This window comes from Oryza sativa, chromosome 8, assembly GCF_034140825.1.
Source record: "Oryza sativa Japonica Group chromosome 8, ASM3414082v1".
NCBI classification, from domain to species: domain Eukaryota; kingdom Viridiplantae; phylum Streptophyta; class Magnoliopsida; order Poales; family Poaceae; genus Oryza; species Oryza sativa.
This window is the reverse complement of record NC_089042.1, coordinates 9,027,173-9,042,784: the sequence shown is the minus strand read 5'-3', so window position 1 is coordinate 9,042,784 and position 15,612 is coordinate 9,027,173. Positions and strand designations below refer to the sequence as shown.

Here is a 15,612-nt window from a genome sequence, read left to right as displayed (position 1 = left end):
GCTCTTGCTGCTATCATCATTGGTCCTTTTGCCTTCGTCCCTGTGGCAGCATCCGCCGGCGGCATCGACGAGGTCACGCAGGCACTTGCCTGCCGCGTGCCGAAGAAGAAAGGAGGCAAGATGAGACGGAATAGAAGACAAGCAAAGAAGATCTCTGGTCGTGGCTCATGGAATAGGAGCCATAAGTCCTCTCCAAACAGTTCCCCAGCGGCTTTGTGTCCTACTGTCCTGCAGCCACATAAGTGGCGCACGTGACCTGTTTGATGAAAATCACCCTCCACGTCACAAAACTGCCAATTAAAACCAGGTTAGGGGTTAAGTAAACCAATATTAATTATGGCTGTGTGTCTTATAATAGAAGACAGAGATGCAATCCATTTTCATTATTAAAAAAAAATAAACCAATATTAACAGTTTAGGGAGTTAAATGAGTAGAAATTATTTAGGGGGCAAAGTGGACTATCTGAGTAGTTTGAGGCAGGAAAGTGGACTTTTTTCTAAAGTATATAAGAGTGTGCTGCACAACAGCCTCGTGGAAGAATCACCCAAAACAAAAGGCAACATCATTATTCAACCCAAACGATGTGCTTCCTCTGTTTCGTATTATAAGACTTTTTAGCATTACTCATATTAATATATATGTTAATATATGTGTGTCTAGATTCATTAACATCTATATGAATGTGCGCAATGCTAAAAAGTCTTATAAGCTGAAACGGAGATAGTATAAGACTTTCTAGTACTAGACATCTATATGAATATCGGCAATGCTAGAAAATCTTATAATATGAAACGGATGGAGTAATATGTAGGACTCAACGCCATAGGATTTTATCCTAATGAATTTTATCCCCCACAAATGCCCATCCTGGTAATGACCCAGCACTAATTGTATATATCTTGACAACAAAATTTGTTCCCCAAAATGCAATGACTAAATCTCCTGATTTGCAGAGACTGAGTTCCATTGCATGGTGTATGGTAAAGATGATGTTTTCTTGAGTGGATTCAATACTAGATGCATTAGAAAATAGTTGCCCTCAACATCGAGATTAGTCCCTTGACAATAAGGCTCTGCCTTAAGGGTGAGTTCTTAAGTCAGTTGAAATTATTATTTGTATTCAGTTTTAGAACCATCACAGAGTATGGGCACAACTCATCCCAAGAGGCCAAGACTTCCAAAGTGGATAATATGCAACGTTCTGCAAGAGGTGTTGCGACTGGTGCAAATTGAAACATGGTATTAACATCTAAATAGAAAAAAAATTACCAAAGTTTAGAAAGGACCAGATTTCCTTCACCGCACTGGTCTGACCGGCTATGTGGAGCCAGTCTGACGGATGGCTTGTGGCCGGTCAGACCAGCTAATTAAGTCCGAGTTCAGGATGAATTTCGCCGGATCTCGGGTTTCTTTGCTTGGGGAGGTATTTTCCAGTTCTAATTGGTCTCTAACCCAAGTTAGACATGGAGCAGGTGCTATAGGAGGCAAGACCAACCTTTTTATAAGGGCCAAGCTAAGGCTGGTTCAATTGAGCACACAATATACTTCCAACATAATTAGCCAATTGAATCGCTTTTTCAATATCACATCTATTGTTTGCCTAGTTCTAGCCTGATTCTGTCCATCTTGGTCGCTTTGCGCTAAAAGTTGTCCGTCCTCGTCATCAGAGTGCGAATACCTCTCTATAGGTTTGTCCCATAAACCTTGTGTTCACAACATGTTCCAGTAATACTATTAGAGAGTATAATATCACTAAGAAAAAGGTCCTCACCATTCGCAAAGCTGCCTCTGAGCTTTCATCAACACAATCTTGGATACCTTCTCAGTGATGTGCTTGGTTACGTCTAGCTCAGTTTTGGTACAATGCATCATTACATTAGTCTTTACAGTGGTCACCACATAAGGCTCCGTATGGTTCAAACCCCTATTATGGTATATTGCTAGCATTTTCAATGACCAGTGATGACCAAGTGCAGGCAGATTCAAATGAAGCTGCTGAAGTCCAGAGCATTTTATTCCAACGTGCTTCAACATCACTTGGCTCGAGCTCAGAATCACATGAAACAGGTTGCTGATTCTAAAGGATCGTGCGCTCATTTATGGTGGGTGATCATGTTTATTTGATGTTTGAACCGTATGTGCAGCGTTCTATAGCCACCCGTCCTTGTGCTAACTTGGCTATGAAGCACTATGGACCTTATGAGATTCTGGAGAAAATTGGCTCAGTGGGATACAAACTTAAGTTATCGGAGTCTAAATAGTGAAGCATTATCACCCAAGTTTCTTATGTCTTGCAGCTGAATCACTATTCCTGATCATTCCCCAGTGTTTACTCAGTTGCCTGCTTCATTGGAATTGGATGTGGTGGATTAATGCCCATTGAAATACTTAATCGTCGGATGGTTATAAAAGGGAATGCAACCATCGTTCAAATCCAGATTAGATGGGGTTCTTTACCAGCAACTATGGCCACTTGGGAAGATTAATTACGAAGTGATTTCCTCTTGTTTTCCAAAGGCTGTCAACTTGGTGACAAGCTCCAATTCAAGCGGGCGGCAGCCGACATTGTCACGACCAATGCCGTGCAGAGCACAGGTGTTGGAGACAAGCGGAGGAAGCGGTATAAGGCAATACGCTTTCAGGTGAGAAAGACAGATTCGAGAAATGTGAGTTGTGTGGGGCTCAGATAGCAGGTGTGTGTGGAGCAGGTGTATATAACTCCTGCCACTGTATCGTATCCGACAAGCTATGAAAGAAATGAAATCCAGACTCTGAAGTCTGAACTCTCCCCTCTTTTCTCTTAACTTCTTCTAACTCACTCTGCTTCTCTATTCTTCTCTGTTCTTCCTAATTCATCGCTAGGTTGTAGCACCTCAGTTGCACCTCCTCCTGCACTCTCCCCCGACGGCGGTCTCCCCCTTCCCACAGGAGGTCATATGCCCAGGCTAGGATGATTAGTGGATGGCTGAGGCAGAGGCAATGCCGTAGCAGCTAGGAAGGCGAGACATGGTTAATTCTATTTTACTTCAGCACATTATCTTCCCGTCCTCCGCCACTATGCATCGGTCAATTCCATTTTGCAATGTTAGCAATAATCTTGGGTGCCACTGTTTGTTAGTTAGTTATCTGCATGTTCTGTTTCCAGAATAAGCGCATGAGCTCACGCTTTGGTCCGAGATTAGCTCGTTGCCCGCGTCGTGCGTCAGGAACAACCATAACCATATCCCCTTTTTCTCCGATTTTTAATTTTTTTTTAGGCTACCACGGCGATTTACACGTCGCTCCTTTCTGCCCACGGCTCCTCGCACTCCCGCGGGTTTTTGGGTGGTGTGGAGTGTAGATCTGGTTTTTGGGTGATGTGGAGTGTGCACGTGTGTCGGTCTCCACTGCAGGTTGGTTCCGGTTTCGTCGAATGGCTATTTTGCAAAAAGCTCCTCGTGTTTGCACAAAATATCGCATACATCCTGGGATAGCCTAACACACTGTTATTTTTGTTCCGAAAAACCCCTCATCTTTTAGAGAAATACAACGAGAAGATAAAATTCGCTTCTAAAGGGCTGTAAACAATAAAATTATAAGGGCTTTTTTCGAAAATAACCATATCTACTCCAAAGTCCCCAACCCTAACCTTGGCTGCCTCCCATCTCCTCCCCACCACGCCTCACCCGCGACCGCTGGCGCGAGCCTGTCTCCGCCGCCGTTTGCCCTCCCCCATCGACGTCGCCTTGCCGGTCCCCCGGTCCCCCTCTTCCTCCTTCATCCTCCCCTCGCGATGGCGCTGGTATCCTCTTCCCTTCGCGGCGGCGTCTGAGCCGAGGCTAGTGCTCCCCTCCTTGGTTCTTCTCCCTCCCCTTGTGGCAACGTCAGGGACGTATCTCCGTCCGGGGTCTCCAAAGCTCCGCCCACTCCCACCGCTCCCTCACCTCGGCCCACCTTCTGGCAAGTTCACCTCTTGGAACTCAGCCTCCGACACTAAAACCGCGCCACCGGCTGCCACCGAGGCCTCATCGGCTCATCCTCCTTGCTATCCCCTTCCTCGCCGTCGGCTTCTTCCTCCCCCGCTCTCAGCTCTAGTCCCGTACGTCCATCTCTGCCCCCCGTCGATCATGCAGCAGCGTGGGCGAGCCCCAGATCCATCGCCTCCCAAGCGGAGGCCGCAGCCTCTGGAGCCAACGGCAGCGCACGCCTGAAACCCCTTCATACCCATGCCATCTCCCTACCTTCCCCCTACTGTCATCGTCCACTATATGCGACATATCAGTGGGCGGTAGTGGGTGTTTGGCGAGACTAGAGGCAACGGACTGGCAGGTGGTGGCCGTCGAGCTCATAAATCTTTCACACAATGAACGACCCTTCTCTCTCGCTTTAGCTCGAGAATTGGAATTCGTCTACCTAGTTGAAAGATGATCAATACCCAATAAAAAATGGGTAATTTGGAACCACGCCATTATAATTTTTGAAATTTTGAGATATGCCATCGGTATCTCAATGACATGTAGGATCCACATGAGTCAATGACATGTGGGTCAGGATGGCATATCTCAAATTTTACAAAATTATAATAGCATGGTTACAATTTTCCCATAAAAAATACTCCCTTCGTTTCACAATGTAAGTCATTCTAGCATTTCCCATATTCATAGTAGGAGGAAGACAGAAGAAGGTGTATTAACCAACTAAAGAATATTCCTAACCTCCAACAATTATACCGTTAGAAAAGAATCGCACTACTCCAAACATCTTTCATGTATCACCACGATGAGAATCGAGTATAGAGGCAACCATTGGCAAATAAATGATCAGTTGAGGCATCAATAACCATGACAACGAATCCTACTAAATCACTTATACAATTGCATAATGCATACCTATGAACCTGAACCAAAATTATAACCCCTGTCTACATGAATAATGTCAATTTGGCAGGTAGCAACATGACACTGAAATTCTTTTACCATATATAGTTCCAGAATTTGAAGTCAATAAATGCATCTGAAAAAAGTATCCCTATGTTGAACAATATAAATTTGGCAGCTGGTATCAACTAAAACTGTTTATCATACATAGTTTGTGAAAGCACCGCTATCTTTTATTTGAGTTATATAGCTAAATAAATGTCAGAAAACTGCAACTATAGTGACAAAGCTATCAGTTTGCTGCAACATTAGTGATATATTTCGGTTTGTTATAACAATAGCGTGAGAAATTATCACAAAACTGCAACTTTTACATGATATGCTGCTACAATACATATATGTGACAACTATAGCAGCATATCACGTAAAAATTATAGTTTGTAATAATTTCCTATTATTGTAGCAAACGAAAATAGATCACTAATGTTGCAGCAAACTGATAGTTTTGTCTGAGTAAATTTCAGAAAACTACAACTATAGTGAAGAGCAATGAACATATGTACTCTTACCTTTTCATCTGCTCTGGTGTGATAGCTGCTTATTGCATTCGATTGCTCCTCTAGCCTTCCCTAACTCAGTGCGTCACATATGAGACTCCTGAAATGCAACATCTCTTTCCTTTAGCATTTGATCCTTCTCTTTGCCTTTGTGCTGTTACTCATATTAAAGCACCATTCCCTCTCTTGCAATCCAATGTTTTTCCACACTGAGCTGATATGCCTAAAAATGAAAAAAAAAATTACAGCTATCTTCCCTGAAGAACTAAAAGAATGTCTTCTAGTGAACTAATGTGCAGCAAGACTTGTAGAGCAGTAGTTACAACTTACAAGAGGCTAAAAACATGCTCACTAAAGCAAGTACTGCCACATCTGTGTAAGCAAGCTGTAAAATCTGATAAAAGAAATCAATATATGATTTAAAAAAGGTCAATGTCGTACATATTAGAACACTTAACTAGCACTTAATATGTTGACTCGAATATTAGGGAAGTACCTAATATCAAATAATTAGAAGGGGTGAGGCTTCGAACCCAGATCGTCTAGCCCAGTACCTTGTGGAGCTAGCCGAAAAACCCCTGGGTGTTTCTCAGCACTTAATATGTCGTACATATTAGAACGCTTCGTGGTGAGATATAATGAGCACTAGGTTATTTATGTCTAAATAAAGTTACTTCTACATCAAACGAATATTTCATTATCAAAAAACACAAGGTTACTTCTATATAAAATAAAAAATTATTTCTGTTTAGATTTTGCGCACTGGTTATACCAAAACCACATGCTATACCCCTTTTTAATAAATATGATACAACGTTCAAGAATTATCCACATTGTCACGAGTAACTTATAATCAGTTTTGATATAATTTGTCAACAAATTTTATCTCAGAAATTTGATAGATATAAATATAGTGTAATTGTAATATAGTTACATTATAACTTGCATGTAACTCTCGAAAATGTGCACGTTGTAATTTTTTTCTTCTCCGCTTGCACAAATATTAAAGCAAATCTAATGGTTTTAAAATTAGATGAAAGTTATATATTAGTTATATATTAGTTACCACATTGTAGTTACATGTAAGTTACTCTATTATTATATTATTATCTATTTATCGATAAATGTATAGATAATAGTATATATGGTTAGTCAAATGTGTCAGCTCGGCCCAAGATTAATCGGGTCGGCACGACCCAACCTACACGTCGTGTTGGGCCATGTCTGCCTCCTTACTACACCATCGGTCCAGACACGACTCAATAAGGCTCGGACCGTGCCAGGCCGGCCTAAAGACACAAAAGTCTATTGTGCTCCTCCTTGAAAAATTATATTTCTTTAGGCCGTATATTATATGATTGGAATAAGTATATTTGACATCCCTCTCCCATTGGGTCGTGCCTTGTATGGCTGGTATAAGCCTATTTTAACTCCCTCATTTATCAAAGAAATAAGTTTACTTTGACTCCCTTAAATAGTGACCAAATCTGATTTGTATCTCTGAACCACATTACCAGATATTTCGACCCTCTAACTATTAAAACCGGCGCAATTTGACTCCCTCGGTGGTTTTGAGAGCAGTTTTGCTGACGTGGCGTCTACATGGCGATATTGACCTGGTCTACGTTCCACGTGGCGCTTATGTGGCATTAAAATTTTAAAAATATATGTAGAACCCATTTATTGTTCACACAAAATATTTTTGTGGGACCCACTGACATGTGGGGCCCACATGTCATCCTCTGTCTTCTTCTTTCTTTCTCTCTATCCTTTATCTCTCTTTATCTCTCTCTCCCGGTCTCCCCTTTCTGTTCCCCTTTGGCTATCTTTGGCGGCGGGCAGGCGATGGCCGGAGGACGGGCGCTGAGCGGTGGTGGCGGGGCGCGGGCGAGGGCTGGAGCTGCGGTAGCTGGTGCTTGGGGAGCAGCGGCGTCGTCGTCCTCCCATCCGGCGTAATGCATCTCCTCTTCTGTTTCGTTGTCCACCTTGTCCTCTTCCTTGAGGTGGTGGGGGTGGAGGTAGCCCGGAAGCTCTTACGACGACGTGCTCGGAGCAGGAGTCTCGATAGGTGGAACCGGCATCGCGTTCGCATATCTGCAATGGCATTTTCTTGATCTCGTTTATCAGATGAAAATTATGGCAGTTTCTACACATATCTGCAAACTCTATCGGCAGGTACATAAAGGAGGAGCAGCCTCGCTAGACAAGCATTTGAGATTCCCTGTGACAATGGAGCTGCAAAAGGATGAATACTCTGTCACTAATTAAACTGCGTTTGCATATTCGATAAATAAAAGCGGCGCTCTCTGGGCGGACGCTGGGCGATGCCACGTAGGATAGGAGCAGTGCGCGCGGGGTGGTTTTTTTTGCGAAGAAGCCATTCACTTTGTGCGTAATTCGATTGAGATCCATATGGAATAGTACCTGTGAGGTGAAATTTTACATTGAGGCTCTTATAAAAACCTAATATTCCATGCGAAGAAGAGAAAAATCATGAAGGGATGGCGCTCTAAAATGTTGAAGTATAGGGGCTTTTTTACAAAAAAACACCCACTAACCATCCCCCCAAAACCCTAGCCACCGCCGCCCGTCTCCTCCTACCTCTTTGTCTCGCCCTCTCCCTCTCCCTCTCCCTCTTCCGCCAAGCGCCACTGCCTACGCCTACGCCTCCGCCTTGCCCTAGCGCCGTCTTCTCCACCTACACTGCCGCTGCAGTCATCGCTGGCGACCGTCGGCATCTGGATCCGGCCCCCATATGGTCGGGGCACGCGGATCTGACTGCTCGTGTCCCCTCCTCCCTCTGACTGCCAGCGCTGAACAGGACCCTAGGGGCGTCGTCGGTGGCGGCGCTACGACCGAGCCCCACGGCGACGCGAAGTCCCACGCCGCGGAGTGCGGTTGCGGTGTAGGGTAGGGGAGCAGCGGCGTCGGTGAGAGGGGTGAGGTGGGAGGCCGGGAGGAGGAAGGGGAAGGGGAGATTGGTCGGGGTCAGGTGCGACGCCGCCATCACCGAGAAGCCCACCGGGGAGGAGGAGGCGGCCAGCGAGGAGTTCGAGTACCAGACTGAGGTGCATGATGAGTCCGCGTCTCCGCCTCCCCCTCGCGCCGGCGCCCCCTCCCCCTTCTTCTCCCTCTCCTTGTGGTGGCATAGGGGTCTGAGGATGCTTCGGGGTTGAGGATGCTGCTAGTGCTGTGGCGGGCTGGCGGCCACGTCATCCGACAACGGCGGTAATGTGTGACGGCTGTGCAGCACTCATGAGTTCGCGCGTCCGATCGGGGGTGCCAGATTTGGGCAGGCCGACGGCATTTCACCGCCTCTGCCTACTCCCATGCGAGCACCGTCGCTACATCCTCCCCATAAGACTATACAAGCTGCAACCATCTCCCATACAGGCCATAGCATCCCTTCCTCCTCATAATAACCAGCATCCTCCTCACTCCATTCCCTTCCTTTGGTCTCTCCGCCACCGCTGACCTCTCCTGTTGTAATACCCGGTGTTCTAGAGTATGGTTGGGCGAATTCGATTGAAGGGGGAAGAATGTAATGCCCCGAGTTTCGAATTAGTATATTTGGGGGAATATTAGCACAAACGTGCAAAATTTCAGTTTTTAAACCGTTGTTCGAATAGGCGATCAGAAACCGTGGATGCGTAGAGCTCGCCGAGTAGTACAAAATAGATTATAAGTTTTTAGTAATCGGAGTCCGAACGAAGTCCCAGGGATTAAAAACAATGTGGGCCGTTAGATCTTTTCAGTCTCTTTATATAACCAACCAAAACAAAAACGAAAAAAAAAGAAAAAAAACAGCAATTTTGCTATATATTTGTCAATAAATTTTTCCCCAAAAATTTGACAGATGTAATTACAGTACAATCGTAGTGTAATTACATTGTGACTTACATGTAATTACACTGTAACTATAATGTAACTTTCAAAAATCTCTCCGTAACATGTTTTTTTGGTAAAATAGAGGTCGTGTAGACAAATCCTTTCACATATGTGTGTGCTCTGATTTTTTTTCTTCCTCACCAAAGCAAATCTTGTAATAGTGAAACTTACATACAAGTTACACTGTAGTTATATGTGAGTTACAGTGTAATTAAATATAAGTTACAATATAATTACACTACGATTGTACTATAATTACATCTGTCAAATTTTTAGGAGAAAATTTATCGACAAATATATAGGTGGTCCCAACAGCAGGGGGATCGCTACAGCCAGCCCTAACCGCTCCTGCGGTCTGGCCGCCGCCACCGTTGTTCCGGTTGCCGCCGCCGTCTTTGCACCGCCACCACGGCCATAGCGGGAGGCCACAGCCGTCGTCATCCATCACAAAATCGGTGTTTCCTTTCCGTTTTGCTTCTTCCCGGTGAGTTCCTGCTGCTGCTCCTTCTATCGTTTCCGATTTGATGGCTTGTTGCTGCGGCTGCTGTGATCTGCGGCTGGCTGTTGCTGCCGCGGTCTGATTTTTGCTTGCTGCTGCTGCTACTAGTACCATGCGACTGCTGCTGCTAGGGTTGCTGCTGCTGCTGACTGTTGCTGCTGCTTGTTGCTGTAGAAGAACAGGAAGGATCGAGAGAAGGGGAAAAGTTAGAAGAAGGGAAATTTGGGGAATTTAGGATCGAGAGAAGGGGAAAAGTTAGAAGAAAGGAAATTTGGGGAATTTGGTGGATATTTTCAAATTCTTTATTTTTCTTATAAATTAGTACCGCTAGGTAATCTGTTCTAGTCCCTAGTTGTTTATAATTTAATTATAGGACGATCCGTTTCCGATAGCTCGAATTTATTTTATCGAACGCTAGGCTGAAACCGTATTTTTAAATCTGGTATTAAATCATCGGGATTCAGATTAGTTGTCCTAAATAAAGTTTGTATCCACCGTCGATATCTTTCCAACGCCGCTGGTTTCACTTGATTCCGATAAACGGTTTAGGAGAAACAACAGAAACAATACTGTTGACCGGGTCCGGAAATCAGGACAGCAATTCGTTTTCCTAAATCTGGGATTTACAGAGGCATAATCTGATTTTTCGCCCAACATGAAAGTTGTATACAATTTTGCCTAGATGTCCGAAGTTGTATTATTTGCTAGATTCCGTTAGACGGTTTGCGGGTTACGCATAAAACAGTAATGGAACTGCTATAGGTTATTTAATACAAATCGGTAAAAAGTTTATATGTTCTAAGTTATCGATTTTAGTAAATATTCCTTGTAACTATTATTAGTTGGATATAGTGGTTTATGCGTAGTTTTGCTCCATAGGTCTGGAGGGTTCCAACGTTGGAGTTGTTGAATCGGATTATCGAAGGAGTTGAGTCGGATTATCGAAGGAGTTAAGACAAGTACAAGACGGACTTATGTGATGTATAAACTATGTTTCTTATTTGGTTCACTTACCCACTTATTATTCGAAAACTTACTATCTTTAATTGTGTGGTTTTGGTATTATGCTACATATTCATGTTTCACTTCACGTTCAAGTTCACGACGTTATCCATGTTTCATTATTCCGGATATTTTTTTTACGTTATTCAAGTACCATGCGTAGTCATGGGAGTGCAATTTAGATCTTTATTCATGATCCTTGAGAAGCATTGATCACGCTTTCTCGGTTTACCGGCAATGCTAAGAAGATATTCATACCTGCCCAGGAGGGAACTACTATCTTTTGACTTCTTTGTTTTAGAATAAAGTAACTCCAACCTTTCATATTGGTTTCTTATTGCATTAATCCTGTGTATGTTTTACTAGTTCAATATTGTACTTATTAAGTATTCTTTACTCACTCTTATGTTTGATTTGGTTTTTAGGTACCTAATGACATTGATCGGCATGGGGTGGGAGTAGCACCCTTGGACTACACATTATTATTGCACACTATTGAAATTTAGTTTTAGACCATGTTTCTGCTTAGCATAAGTTTTACGTAGAATTTGTAAAGGTCATTTAAAGTTCTGGTCCTTATTTTCACATGGAATTTGTGGAGCTAGCATGGTTTCGATTGTGTGTGCTATATCGTTATTGAGTTATCTTACCTGGGGTGTTACACCTGTGCAGCTGTGCTTGCTTCATCTCGCTCCCAGTCCCATGGGGGTTTTCTTCCTTTCGTCGCTGTTAATGGTGACAAACCAGATCTGGTAAGGCTTCATCCATTCTTTTTCTCCCCGATCTACAGCTTAATCGTGTTCTGCTCACCGTTTCATCGCCCCGCAGCTTGAAGGACAGCTGAATGTGAGTAGGGCAAGAGAGAGGGTTGGGTGCGCAGGAAGCTGATGAGGCTCCTGACGAGTCTATGCATTCTTCTATCATATCATTTTCATGTGTGTGCATAAGGAGAAGAGTTCAGTCACTGCAATAAATATTATTTTAATATTTCAATTTGATGTTAATACACAGTCCATGGTAGCAGTAGCTTGCTTTTGGATTATTTGTTTTTTTTCCAACATTAGCCACTTCCTCAAGTTTGAGTCACCTTAATTTAGCACTCAATTAGTTTGATGGCTTTTTGTCAAGGTATCAACAATAGAAATCCTAAAAGAATCCTGTGATTCAAACAGCTTTCCAATGTTCAGGTGCTCCATGGTTTGCATTGGAAGTATATATATGTTTCTGTCCTTTCTTAAAACTCTCTAGTAGGTAAAAAAACTCCTCTTTCTCTGACTTTTTATTCTTGTGTGCAGGATCAGGAGGGCCAAAGTGACTGATAGCATCTGCGAGATTATAGTTTTATTCATAAAAAAATGACACATAAGTGTGACTCTTGCAGGAAGGTACCAGTATTTGTTATTTAGAGGTCACAATCTCATAATCTGATTCTATCTTCTAATAATTGATTTTGAAAAAAAAAAGGGGACTGGATCATTAGCCCTGCTATATTCACATTGTGTATTCATTAGTATCATGCAGACAGATATGTGAGTAGAGAACTAATTTATCAGCCCTTTCTTTCTGTGAAATCAAGCATATATCCATCCTATAGTCATTTCCGGATCCTGTTGGGCTAATTGGTGCTTGCTGATGAACTTAGATCAGATTCATCTGTACATAGCACTAATATTCATGCATTTCGTTTAGGCCAAATACTTCCGGACATTTTTGTGATTTGGAATACACATTAGAAGCAGATGTTAGAAAACCCTGTGATTCTTTTCCTCCAATTCACAGTTACAGTTTATTTATTTATTTTTCCCTAATTGAGGTACCCTGTCTATTTGCTTGCCCCTGAAGAATGGAAGTTATGTTTTCCTGAAAAAAAGAATGAAAGTTATGTTTCATTCTATCAAAAATGTTTGCATAAATATGTGATTGTTAAGCACGCAATGCCATGCTTTAGATAATGACAATTATTTACTTATCTGAAAATTGTTTATGAACTTTATTTCTTCATGATCCTCAGAAATGTTAATAAAAGATGATTTGTGTCATGCCTCATTTGTACTGCTTTTATATAAGAGAAGGAAGATGATGAGGATGTAGCACCTTCAGGTCCATTATCTCGGCTAGCGAAATTGGCCGAGAGGTACTGCAACCAAATTAGACTGTCCTTTTCTAGTTTCACTATATGTGTTCTTGGTTGTGTCATAATTTGGATCAAAGTTATGGCCTGTTATGGAATTAATTATGAAGCTGTTTGACAGTTTTAAACAATTAAACATATGCTTTTACATGAAAGTGTAATTTTTTAATGCTTGTGATAGGCCACTTAACTAAAGCTGTTTGAGCACTTTCCACTCGAATAGGTCATTTTATTCCTATGCTACAAATTTCGTAGTTGTCCAGATGTACCCAACACGTTATCAAATCAAGGATCAGGTTTATTTCTTCTTGCATCTCTCTCGACATCAATATTTTAGACTTCTATTTCTTTTAGATTTATCCAGTTTCAAAAAGGAAAGCTAGTGTCATGTCTTATTTATCTTGCCTCACATTTTACAGCATGTGATTTTTTTTTATTAACCAAGATACAAATTAGTTATGCATAACATTTTTTAGCTATAGTTGATTTATAACATGTTTCCTTCTAATGAATGCCTTTCTAGCTGTTTGATTGCTACCCACCATTTCCAGCACCCTTTCCAAATTTCAACAGCAATGCGAGACCATCCTATAGGCACCTTTGGGGAGCGGGGAGTGTGACAACGTACAAGCTCCCTGACATTACCAATGACTGGAACCTGATTGCTTGATACAAAGCTGTAGTAGTTTTTCTCATGGATTTCCTGTAAACATCTAAACAACTCAGAACTTTACCCCCGTAGACCGGCTTTCGTGAAAGCACCTTTTGGACGATTGTTTCTCGATCCTCTTTACATTCTATGAAAATGAAAAAAAAAATTCTTTAGTTCAGAAGCTCATGAGTTTAATTTTATCCTGCTCCCTGAAGTCCTAAACTAAACAGAACGCACTTTGGGATGCCCACTTCAGGTTGGCATTTTTTTTAGCTTGCCTATAACCTGTATCATGGACCACTAATAGAATTTCTATTTACTGTTCGTACAATATTCGAGTTGTGTTTTGCCAGTTTAGGATTATCGAGAAAGGAGATATAATTTGTAATGGCATGCTTGTATTCTCATACTTGCTCTATGTTTCCAGAAATGTTCTCCACCAGCTTAGTTCATCAGCTGTGCAACTTGGCTATCTCTTTCGTCGATCCTATTGATTTCATGGCACAACTACTTCATCTACTTTGGATCGACATGTTGTTCTCAGATCAGTTCCATGTATCATCACTTTTGTGCAACCGTTATTTTGCACAACCATGTATAATTACTATTGTTATAGTGTTATGTATCAGGTTTCGGTGACTTCATAGTTAACATGATATCATCTTGTTTATTTACATACCGATCATTACTGACCCACTTAATTATTCCATTGGACTATATGCAGGACACACAGCATTGGCGAGCCCCAGCACCTTATATATAGCTTTTATTATGATGTTAGGTTATCTCTACCAAAATTCTGTTATCTATGGTCACTGCGCATGGAAATGTCTGTTGTACAGACCCCTTCCAAATTCGGGGGGTGGGGCTCCCTGGGCCAAATTCTGGGGTAGTCCCGAGCCCACCAGGACTACCCCCTACATACGCGCCAATGCCATGATATGCATACTTGATATGAATTTTAAAGCTCATTTCGTGCGCTTGTTTTTTTGATGCGGCTTCCCTGTTACTGTGTTGTGTTTCCTTTCCTGTTCCGCCATATGTCAGGTCCTAATTGGTTGGAGTTTTTCTGGTGGGCCTCTATGCCTTGCGCTCCTTTTTAATATTTACGGCGTTAATGACCCTTTCGTTTTCCACGCAAACAGCGTTAAGTCTCACTTTTCTCTCTCTAATAATTCTACTCGGCTTTTCTCTAGTCTATTTAGGCTTTGTTTAGTTTCACGATAAAATTGGAAGTTTAAAGAAATTGAAACGGTGTGACGGAAAAGTTGAAAGTTTGTGTGTATGAAAGTTCGATGTAACGGAAAAGTTGAAAGTTTGAAGAAAAAATTGAAATCTAAACAGGGCCTTAGCACCTGAGCTAGTATAAGCAAAACGAATAAAAAATTCCCAACCTTCTCCATCAACCAAGCCTCATTGAGCTGCTTGTGGCGAAAACAAGCGCCGCGCGCGGTCACACCGCTGGATTCCGCTGCTTGTGGTCAACAGGAGGAGCACAAGCGTCGCCACACGCGAGCATACCACTGCTTGTGATCTAGCTGCATCAAGTGCATGAGCTTGGATATTCGGTAAGGAATCCATCCTTTGTTGTTGCATGCCTATTTTTTCTCTAGATCTATTCATTTTGTTACAACCTGCGAATGCTATGGATGTTTCAGATAGTAGTATTTTATTTGGGCTGAAGAGGATTTCTGCATATTTCAATGCTCATTTGCATGTCACCTATTGTAGATCTAACCAAAAAACACATTACTTTTGGAAAAGTTGCATACTGCAAACGAGTAGAACAATAGTGGGGCTCCACATGTGAACTATAAGTAAACTAGATCACTGAAGTGTATATTTCAGTAAATTGAAAATAAAATGTTTCTGTGCAAAATAGAAATGAATACTACATTGAGACAAGATACTGTAACTAGATTAATTGAACAGATTGTATAAATGAGTGTCAAATTGTTGAATTGACCTCCCTTGCTGGTGCAACCCTTGATTTTCTAGAGTCATTTGAGACACGAATAGGATTTGA

At 42.1% G+C, this 15,612-nt stretch overlaps 2 long non-coding RNA genes across 2 annotated transcripts; one reads left to right on the top strand and one right to left on the bottom strand.

Moving 5' to 3' along the window:
• Positions 1-9,392: 9,392 nt before the first annotated feature.
• On the bottom strand, positions 9,393-11,746 carry LOC136351374 (uncharacterized). The gene is made up of 3 exons (XR_010734438.1): positions 11,614-11,746; positions 11,454-11,529; positions 9,393-9,969 (listed from the first exon to the last, which is right to left on the bottom strand). It is a non-coding gene; the product is annotated as an uncharacterized lncRNA (long non-coding RNA).
• On the top strand, positions 9,651-11,678 carry LOC112939854 (uncharacterized). Its single transcript, XR_010734437.1, has 4 exons — positions 9,651-9,786; positions 10,681-10,782; positions 11,229-11,555; positions 11,632-11,678. It is a non-coding gene; the product is annotated as an uncharacterized lncRNA (long non-coding RNA).
• Positions 11,747-15,612: the final 3,866 nt, after the last annotated feature.